The sequence below is a fragment of the Erigeron canadensis genome, chromosome 4, assembly GCF_010389155.1.
Source record: "Erigeron canadensis isolate Cc75 chromosome 4, C_canadensis_v1, whole genome shotgun sequence".
NCBI classification, from domain to species: Eukaryota; Viridiplantae; Streptophyta; class Magnoliopsida; order Asterales; family Asteraceae; genus Erigeron; species Erigeron canadensis.
This window is the reverse complement of record NC_057764.1, coordinates 3877538-3889198: the sequence shown is the minus strand read 5'-3', so window position 1 is coordinate 3889198 and position 11661 is coordinate 3877538. Positions and strand designations below refer to the sequence as shown.

Here is an 11661-nt window from a genome sequence, read left to right as displayed (position 1 = left end):
CATATCTCACATCTCGGTTCTTGCACACCCGTAGACGTATGTGAAAATTGATGTCTTGTGGTATCAAGAAACCAAATTCCTTGAAAACATCATGGGAAAAATTACCAAAAAATTACCGGGAAAATGAAGGGTTGTTGGAACTTATCCAAAAATTGACTATACCTTAATTAACATTGTAAGTTCAATGAAAATATATAGGTCAATAAAAGAATACATGGTTGTACCGTGTAGGCGTCCATTAACCAAAAGTTCATTAACATTTTACTTCTTAAACCCAATTAAAAAAATATCAAAATTAGATCTTTTAAATACTACACAATCTGATAAACTTACATACATTTACATACTATCTCTCACTTAGATGAAAAACATTATATTCAAGACTTAAACTAATCATCTTTCAAATAACCTCACAAGTTGATACGAGTCCCTCATTTATCAAGACAATCGACTAGGAAACCTACCTGGTTGAAAACGATAGAAACAAGAATCCAATAATCAATCATTGGAGATACCGTCAGGTTCAGAAGGATCAACATATCTCCAAAAGAAGCCCAAACTGCTACCCATCATATTCATTAACACAGCAGAAACCGCAGGTGGTAATGCAACCATGGGCGAGCTGAAATGCGATGCCGCTAGTACCACCCCCAAAGATGAATTCTGCATTCCAACCTGCTCCAAAAGTTATAAAAACCATTATCTAGCAACTTTATGGAAATGATGTGTACTTTTAAATGAATTATTACGACTTATAAGAAGATGATCACACTATCGTTGAGGTTACGGACACTTTGTGTAAACAAATACCATAAACTAGTTTTCTTTTCTACAGTAATTCTTCGTTGTTTCGTAAAATCTACACATTGACCCTATTTAACTAGTAGTTCAAACACTTCTTCTGACACTTTAACCGAACATCTAAATAGCCCTTCAGAGATATACATAAAGCCAATACCGGTAAATGTTCAATTTATTAGTCTGCACCGGGTCTGATTGGTAACAGGTCAAAACATGTTACAAAAGGTACACCTTTTAAGAACATCTGAAAATGAATCAAAATGGGTTGTGGGTCAGGCTGGCTCTAGAAACCTCAAAGTATTACCTCAATGGATACCGCACGTCGTTGTGGTTCTTTAAATCTAGCTAGAGTTGCTGCTATATACCTGCAGGTAGACACTTGACTTGTCAATCACGTCACATAACCAAATACCATAACTATTTTAGGTACGGAAAGTTTTGTATCAGTGCACATTATGAAGAATTTATAAAATACAATAAACATGTTAGCAATGATTAGTGTTTCTCCATTACAGTCATTCTATGCATGTAACACGAAAGTTATTTGGATGTGGCTATTGTAACTAATTAAGTGATATCAAGGAGTTGGAATCACAATATTGTGGTTATGTAATGGGCTGCAGTAGACATTATATGGATGTGGAAATCAGCTGACAATTCTAGTGTTTAACAACAATGAGTATTCGAATAACTAATTAATAGAATGATTAAATAAAGAAATGCAATTTTTATATAATATCAAAGTTTAACCTTTGTCACATGTCAATAATAAAACCGAGAACTGCAGATGTAAAATAACAAAACTAAAGGATAGATATAGGACTGGTTTTGTGCAGTTGGCATAAACATAAATATTCAAATTTAACTTTACTTAAATAGATAACGGAACAAAAAAATTTAATTACTCGTAATTATCAGATAAGAAGTTTCATGTGACATATCCAAACACCCCCTGGTATTTTGAATATGTGCTTATGAAGCTAAGTGGATTGAGGAGATTCTCCTAAAGAAGGCACAGACAGGACAGGCAAAAGTTGGCTATAGTGTAAAAGTAGCAAAATTGATTAGAAAAGGTGCCAGCCTTACCTAACAAAGAAACCTGCAAAATGAAGTAAAAACACTGAAAGCACGACCATTCCCATTTCACTTGACAAAAAGGCTTGAGCGTAAACAAGGGGGGAGGTATTGGATGCTAATGATGTGAGAACCGTTGATGACTTCAAACGTCCAACATTTTCAGAAAATACACTGAGAAATCAGAGAGAAAAACCAAAACAAATCAATGACAGTTGCATATGGAATGTATGTTTGTGAGTGCAAAAGGCAATACCTGCAAGCCAGTAGAGAGGAGGTTAAAACAGCTAGTAGTGGTGCAAAAGGTAGTGCAGTTTTCACTGCACGAGGGAAGGTGGTTTGCAGATAAGAGCCCAGCAGAACAGGCGCAACAACAACCTTGAGGGTAAAATAGTGGAGATCGTTTAGCTTAATGTATTCCATTTGGCTTCAAATATGTACACAACAACATTTGATGTCACACAAGTTTCACGTAGAAAGTTTAACGTCGTACTTTGTTACAAATTAATACGAACTTTTTTTCCCTTTTTTAATGGTAGTTAGCAAATTTTCTTGAAACTTATTTTAAAAAAAGTACCAACCTTGTCATCAAACATTGGTAAAATACAAAAAATGACAATGCAATGCTTCATGATTATATTACTTGCATGCTCTAGTAGCCTTACCCAAAAAAAAAATATTCATCAACCACCCGTAGATCTCACTGACAACCAATATCGACAAGTTAAAATAAAGATAATAACTAGATCAACAAACTGAGAAGAAGATCAAAGCATACGCACTAACTACGGCTATGCTAAAGCATGTAAAAAATAATTTTGTTGTTGAGGTAAAAAGGTGAAACGAATACGAAACTTTAATGATCATCTTACGTATATTGTTTTAATGTTCAGCCAGTTTGACCTCAACTCGATGGAAAATTCTTAGCACTACTTTAAATTAATTACCTGCAAGGTGCTGATGGAAAGTTTGATGGCATCAACATGAATATAAGTTCCAGCCAAAACCATTGTCAAAATAGGAGTTAAAATCACCGCTCCTAGAGTACTACATACCGTCATTACAATAGACAATGGTACATCTCCTTGAGCAATCAAGGTAACCTGTTACACTATCACACGAAAAGATAAATAAATGTGTCCATAAACAAAAATATGGCAAAAAAATACTACCAAATGGAAGAAGTGAAAAGATGAATTAGATTATCTTTAGATTACTCAATTGTATTTACTGAGGCTCCTTTTATATCAGAAATGAAGTTGTGATCAACTCATTCAATCGATATTATTTTGTTTCATTACATATTACTTTTATCAACTTAGAAAATAATAATCACATTTCAATAAGCACTATCTGATACTGATTTCCCACTTATGAAACAGTCATTTTCATATGGGACGAAGTTCTCACCCCTCTGAATTATTTAGCACGAGTTGAGATAGACTTGAGGTTGAGAAACAATGCTTACCACATTAGAGGCTGTACCTCCAGGACAACAAGAAAGCAATATCAGACCAACTGAAAGAGACGGTGAGAGCCCCAACAATCTGCTTATAAGAAATCCAAAAGCCGGCATAATTGTTTACTGACAAGCACATCCAAAGACTATCTACAAAGAAAATTTGATCAGTTTAAGAACATACTTTTTAGTAATTAGATTTGAACAAAGTATTATATCATTTTATCTTGAAATATGCATATTCAGAAAGTGACAAAAAGGTGATCTTTCATATAGATACAAATATAGAATTATTCTTGGAGTTTAGATCCCAGTCCAGTCTTTTGGTAGTTCAAACTTTATACACATATATACGCAAATTTGCCAAGTGGAAAAACCATAAAAACAAATATTCATAATGCTAGAACCAAGGACAGTAATATTGTTCGAACCCCTGGTTTCGTGTTGTAATGGTCCACACATGTTTAAATATTGCAGCTGGTTATTGAACTCTGTAAATTGACGAACTACACAAAAGTCAAACCAGGAACAACAAAGTCCAAGTTCAACCAACTTCTAGTTGTGCCTCTAACCTTACTACGCTTCCCCGATAAAAAGTCGAATTCAGCAGGACTGCAGACACAAAATGCTGATCAAATCCGTTAAAGGATGCCCATAAATTCACTTACAATCCCTTCATTCCTCTAAAAGGGAGATAAACTTCGATTCTGTAAGGTCATTGATCCTCTAGTGTGCACAAATAAAGTTCATACAGATGTTGTTACATTATACATTAGAGCCAATGAACCATTTATAAAACTAAGTTTGAAACAATAAGTTGCATTTGAAATTTACAATAAAGACATCAAGATGAAAAATTTTAAAATTTAGAAAAATAACAAATATAAAAACTTGCTTGAGAAACGATGAATATATATCGAAAAAATAAAAATTAATAATGTAAAAATGACATCACAAAAAAGATTTTTTTTTAAAGATTAATTTTAAAACTTGATTGTGGTAAAGCTATATAAATTTTTTTATATATATATAAAATAGATGATATCACTGAAAGTATTTTTTTTATTTAGAAAAGTGATAAAGATCAACATCGTTAAATTTAAAATAGAATGTTCTGTTTAACTATCAAGGTATGATACTATTTATGAAAGTTTGAAACATTTTTTTTAAATAGTTGGAAAATATTAAACATTAAAAGAAAATAAATATGTGATGTCATAATTTTGTTATTATATGGAAAGTATGAATTGTAGAAAGCTATGGTGGTGCCACATATAAAATTTTTGGGATTAGTTTCCTCGAATGTAAGAAACTTTGAACGAATGTCTATAGTAAAAAATAACTAAAGTTGTGTGTATTGTATGCAAACAACTTTGAAATAATGTTTATTGTATGTAAGAATTTCGTTTCAACCAATTAAAATCTGACAAGTGGCACTTGTATATGGTTGCCACGTATGTTTTCTTACATACAATAAACATTTTTTCAAGTTATTTACATACAATACACATAACTTTAGTTTTTTCCTACTATAGACATTCTGTCAAAGATAGTTACTTTTCAGAAAACTAATCCCTGATTACCTCATAACAATTTTCTTTTATTTATACTAGCATGGTACCCGCGCAAATGCGGCGGCGTGGCCACAATGCGATGGTGACGGGCGGCGGTGGCGACTGACGGTGGTGTCGACAAGTAGTACGGACTATTATGTAAATCTAATTAATATAATGTGTAATATCCTACAAAATTAAAACACTATAAATAAGATTATATATAAGCCATATAATTGTGGAGACACCATTGGTAGTTTACAATTTATTCTAAGCTTAATATAATTTTTTTTATACTAATTAGTCATAGTTGTAAAGGAAATATAAATGAAAAAAAAAATCACATACTTAAAAACTAGTTATTTGTAACAATAAATTAGATTGTGAGTTATGAGTTGTGTGTCACGTTGGTAGATCAAAATTTTTATTAAAAAAATTGATATCTTAATTAGTCATAATAGAATTCATGTTATAGTAAGATAAAAACTAATAAGAATAATAAAACAAAATTTAGTAGGTGCATACTTGTAAATTTGAAATCGGTGATGGAATGTTTTTATATTCATGTTAACTTAATTAATTAATCACTTATATTTATGGGGTTGTAATGACATTTTAATTACATGCCTTTTTTTATGGAATACTCATACGTTAAGAAGGAAAACAAAAAGGTTATGAAGGCTGGACTTCTAGACTAGATATGAGAAGTAAAAATAAACCAAGATCTAACATCTAAAAGTCTAAAACATTAGATTGCAAAAGTTATCTTCTGCCTTTTTATGTTATACGAAATATGGGAAGAACAATTATGGTTTTCTATATAAATGGGACTATGAGAGGAAAGTATTCAAAGGATCATATGAGGTTCGGTGAAATTGTCAAAGAAATCTTCGAAGTGCAAGACAATAAGTTTCAAATTTATCTAGTACTCCAAATATCATTTCCATTGGTAAGTCTCTAAACTCTTTATATACTAAAAACTCTATATAATGCATTAGACAAACAAGTTTTGTTTTACAAACAGATTACTTTGTTGATAAACAATTTTCTTTATTTTATATAAATTGGTCACTTAGTAATAAGATATCACCTCAAAGATTATAGAACAAGTTAAAACTAACAATCATAGATGTAGATATTTATAATGGTATCTTAAGTTTGCCTTGTTAAAGATTTTTGAAAAAATATGGTATGTCTTATGTTTCGTATAAATTTTGTAGCCATCATGTTTTCTAGTAGTTTGACTATTAAATATTAATCACATTTAACATAACAAAATAAGTAGTGTTTGGGTTGATTGCAACATTCTTATAAAACGAATATGTCAAAACGAGGCAAATAAAGATCAGGGGAGTGATACTCTTAATTTCGTAATTCATGGCCATAATATTCCATTACTGTTATTGTGATAATAATAATTAAAAATACAAGTTACACATAAAATGAGTCTGTAGTACTGAAAACTACTAATCACATAAAATTCTGTAATTAATTAATTTATAAAGTATAAAGGGTATTACATGCTTCCTATTTGAATATATTTGTGTTTATATTTTCGTATTTGTTAGATTCGGTTTGGTGATCGCGTTTCTTGGTGGCTCTCACGTTTTGAAATTTGTTGTGAACAGCGATAAGGTACGGATATTCTAGGCGGTCTTAGGATCCTTTCGGTAACATCTCTCCTCTCAAAACTTTATTTGATTAAATGTGTATGAAAATGTGTTTTATTTGAAAAGTTATTTGTTTGTTAGCCTTTGTATAAGTATTATAATATCCTCGACTTTGATGTACCATTTTATTCTTGATACATGTGTCAAAACCGTCTTTTGAAACCCGATTCGAAAACTGTCCCGAAAAAGGTGGATTTAGTGTGTTACATTTGATGAGATGATGTGTACATGTTTGTCCCAATTCGTACACTAATGTCCCTCGAATATCCGTTGGCCACGAAAATTAATGCTGTCGCATATTATAAATCATATTCATTGGCCACGAAAATTAATATTGTCGCATATTATAAATCATATTGATTGGCCCGAAAATTTATAAGTGACTCCATTGAAATTTTATGAGAATTGGGTGGACGGAGATGTGATTTTAAGTTGATATTTAAAATGTTTTAATTATTTTATTCGTCTTAAAATTTATTGTCTCTTCGAAAAATCTTCAATATAGATACGACTATATAAGTCGGTCAAAACGGTTTCTTAAGATGTGCATATAAGAGTAACCTATCCATGGAGGTCCCATGGGCACGTTATTGTGACACCGATGACATGGCACCGGCCGTAGCGGGTGTATTTGATTTGATCTACGGCGTCTCTATATGATTACCCGGTAGTGGTATGCGCTCTTTGATATTTTGATAGGAGGCGTATGGATCGGTCCTAGGCATTTTGTAGTTTGATGGTTGGCGTTTTCGTAGTGTCAAACGAAGCGTTCGACCCTTTGATAGGATATTTGTTTGGTTCTTATGTGCATTATTTTATGAAGCTTTGTTTTATAGTATATTTTGATTTGTTAAGTATAAGGTATTTGTGAAACTATACGTATGGGTGCTTTGATTTGAAATAAGTTGTTTTGAAAATAAGTTTGTCTTTTAAATATACGTCTCTGCATTTGATATTATATTTCTGCTTTTGTCATATCCGTCACAGAGCTTTTGCTCAGCCGTATTCCATTTTCTTTCTTATACGGCAGGTTATCAAGCGGGAATTGGGAACGAGAGGAGAGAGTAGATAGAAGTGGACTTAGCACCCCATTGCCTTAGAGTTTTGATTCAAGCTTTAGAAGTATTATTTTGATTTGTCAGGTTGCCTTTTGTTTGACTTTGAATAAGATTAACGCCCTCTTGGCCCTTTTAGTTCTTTGATAACATTTTGTTTTGTTTTGGAAATTAGGGGTGTTACATAATTGTTAGTATAGTTATTTAGAAGGTTGATGGACTAATGGTGTTTTTGTTTCATTTAGAGTGAGGTTGTATCGTATTTATGAGGTATTGTTTTAATGGAGGGCAATTATGATATTTTCCCCCTGTAACTTTCAACAGGGGTCTATTCTTTTTAATAAGGACTATAGATATTGTTGAGTCTTGGATTTACTGACCAGACTTGCTCGCTGACACGTATCGTCAGCAAGTCCTCAGCGAGTCCAGTGACTCTCTTCAGCGGGGTGTATGCTGCCCAAATGTGTGTCATGGCGGGAAGTATTCAAACCATATGAAGACAAGAGTCACATGGTGGTTATTCCAACTGTAACATACCTTACATGGTAAAGGTATATGTTGGGACCAAAACTTGGGTCTTCTCTCTCATACCCATTTTGGTAAAGAAGACAAAGGCTCTTGCTTGGAAGTAGAAGGAGCCAATGGAGGGTCGACAACCACTATCTATCACCATCAAAGGAAGGCTGTATTGCCCTAATTCTCCCTCTATAGAAAGCAACACAGCCGCATTGTATCAAGCGTGTTTTGTTACCTTGAAAGTTTGTGTCACTTGTAATTGTTCAAGTTTTTAGTGTGTCTAGACTTAGCAATTACCTTTGTTCTTTTGTATTCTTGTAAGTCAAGTGTGTAAGATCAACCATGTATTCATCGTTTAATCAATGATACATATGATTATCCTTGCATTGATTTATTACAATTGAACTTGTCATTGTTCTTATTATTTATCTTCTTATTTACTTTCTTGTCTAATTTAAATATAACATAAGTTGTGCATTCGTGGACCATTAAGTAGTATCAGAGACAACGCTCCTAAATCATTGGAACAAGATCTGTTTGCCTCCTTGTGTTTACATCTAAAATTTCTGTTCTTTAATTTTTCTTAAAACCTCTTTTCTAAAACAAGAACATGTCTTCTGTGCCCAGCCTAGTGAACACACGTGACTTTGGCTACGTGTCGACACCTCCTAAATTCGAGACCAATGATTTTGGGTCTTGGAAGGAGAGGATGCTTCTTCACATCTCTGGTGTGGAACCCTATTTAATGACCATATTAACTGAGGGTCCATACGTACCGATGTATGTCCAAAGGACTCCAGGAGCTACACCTAAAGCTCCTGAGATAGTCACTGACCTGGTTAAACCAGAGGTTCAATGGACAGATGAAGAAAGAAAGCTGGTAAATCTTGATGCTAGATTGAAAAACATGATTATCGTCACTCTTCCCACTGAAATCATGAAGCTAGTCATAATGTATCCCTCTTCAAAGGAAGTATGGGATAGACTGGTCAGCACCTATAAAGGATCTGCTGACCTCATCAAAATCAAGAAAATTGATTTGAAACGAGCTTATGAAAACTTCTTCTCTCTTCCTGATGAAAGTCTTGAGAGCACTTATACTCGCTTTAAAGGGTTGCTCAATGATATGACAAATGTTGGCATTACTCATGATAACTTTGAAGTATGTCATAAATTCATCGACTCTCTTCCTTTTAAGTGGCAAAACTTAAGACAAACTCTTCGTACAACGAAGAAAATTCAAGATTTTGACCTTGAAGAACTTTTTGGCACTCTTCAATTTGAAGAGAGAGCATTGGCTCAAAACATTCGAGCTTCTGCTGACGCCAAAAGACATGCTGGCCCTTCTTCTTCTTCCTCTGTCAGCATATCCTCTCATCCTATTTCTGACCCTATAGCTCTTGTTTCTACTGAGCCCATCGATCTCTATGATGGTGCCAGTATTTCAAATCTTCCAGCACCTATTCAGACTCTCATTGATGAGCTGGATGATGAAGAGAAACAAGATTTGTTGAATGACTTTATGGGCTTTGCCCTTGTTGCTGGTAGAAAATACTCCAGAAGGTGGAACAATCGCAAAACGGTTGGTCCCCTCAAACCTCCTGTTGATAAATCACAGGAAGAGTGCTGGAGGTGTGGCAGAAAAGGCCACTACCAGAAGGAGTGTAGAGTCTCTATTCCCACTCTTGCAGCACCCAAACCTAATCCTTCTAAATCTGCTGATGAATACAGGAACAAATACTATCAGCTGAAGGCAAAGGTGGCTGAAACAGAGGATGCCAAAGTTCCAGCAAAAGGACTAGTTGCTGAAGAACATGATTGGGCTAACTCAGATGACTCTGATGATGACGATTATGTTGATGCCATGTGCCTTATGGCACTTGCTGACAGTGATGCTCTGACAAAGGATCAAGTCTCCTCTAGTCAGTGGGTAAACATCACTGTTAAAAAGGTACACTCTCTTCTTTGTTCCTCTTCTGCTCATGACAAGACCAAAATTATTGAGTCTCTGTCTTGTGATCTTCAGTTCGTAGAAAGTCTACGTGTTGAACTTCAATCTAAACTTAACTCTGCTGGAGTAGAGTTAAGTGAAAAATCTGAAAAACTTATAAAATTGAAAAATGTTCATATTGAACTTCAATCTCATGAGTTAATGACTCAGAAACTCCAACTTGAGAATGAATCTCTTAAGGCTGAAGTCTCTAATCTGAAGAAGATTGTGACCTCCTGGTCAAAGGCTTCAAAATTTCATCATCAATGCTTGAGTGAGCAAGTCCCTGCTCGAGTACAAGCAGTGATTGGTGGCAATTTTGATGCTGCTGCCTCAATTGCTGACTCATTTAATGATGATGTAAAGCCTGAAATCTCTATTCCTCTACCTTCTTCATCTTCCGTCTCTCCTGAAGAAATGAAAAAGTGATATTTTGTCAAGGGACAAAATAACTACCATGCTGAGATGGACTCTAAAGCTACATCTTCCACCAGTGTGCCCTCTTCCTCCAATGTTAAAAGTACCAGTTCCTCAACCAGTACTTTTGACATGTTCTCTCATCTTCCCATTGTTGGCATGATGCCACATGAAGGGAGAATTCAACATTCTCCACCCAGAACCTTTAAAGGGGATATATCAAGTAATGGATATGTACCCATTGCTCCTCAACGACTATCTGTAAAAGGTGCTGAGCCCTTTAAAAGAAGCACTATTGCTGCTCCCTATGACTATGGTACTCCTCAGCGAGTTAATCAGGTCGTTCAGCAACACTCTAGTGCTCAATCTTCCTCTCAGCTGGAACCTACCCATGCTAATCCCATGTCTGAACATGATCGTCTAATGAACAGACGGGTTAGGTTCGCTAATGCAAGACATCAGCAGGTACTTCCCACAAAGGCTGTACCTGCTGATACTCAAACTCATATGGCATCTCAATCTATGCCTTTAAAATGAAATCTAAGGCATAACACTCCAAAAAGGGGAAGAGTGCCTTCACAAAATAGGTCTACCACTCCTCAGCGAGGACAGTTGCCACATCAGCAAGTAAGGCCTATAACTCCTCAGCGGGGACATTTGCCACATCAGCAAATGAGACCTACTACTCCACAAAGAGGACAAGTGCCTTCTCAGCGCAATCAATCCTCAATGTCGAACATGGAGTACTTACCTCATAGGCAAATGAGGTCAGTGACTCCAAATCGTCAAATCAGATCCATAACCCCTAACCAAGTGAATCAGTCTTAGCAGGGTTCCTGTTCTTCCTATCCTGCTGGAAAGCAAGCATGGACCATGATTAGAGGACATCAAAATCCTCAAAATCATCATGGTGAGTCCATCCTTGGTCCTGTTCCTCAATTGCCCCCTCCTAAACTTAGACAAAGGAATAAATCCAAGTCTAAGCAAAAGAGCAAGGCTTCATCTTCCTCATCTCCTCAAATAAATGAGCTTACTCAGCGAGTGAATGATCTTTCTTCTTAGCTGAGGGACTTTCTCATTCATAATCAACAAGGCAACCCCTCTGACAAAAAATGCTATCTTTGTA

At 34.9% G+C, this 11661-nt stretch overlaps 1 pseudogene; it reads right to left on the bottom strand.

The window, feature by feature from the left end:
- Window positions 1-433: 433 nt before the first annotated feature.
- Window positions 434-10669, bottom strand: LOC122596837 (annotated as a pseudogene).
- Window positions 10670-11661: the final 992 nt, after the last annotated feature.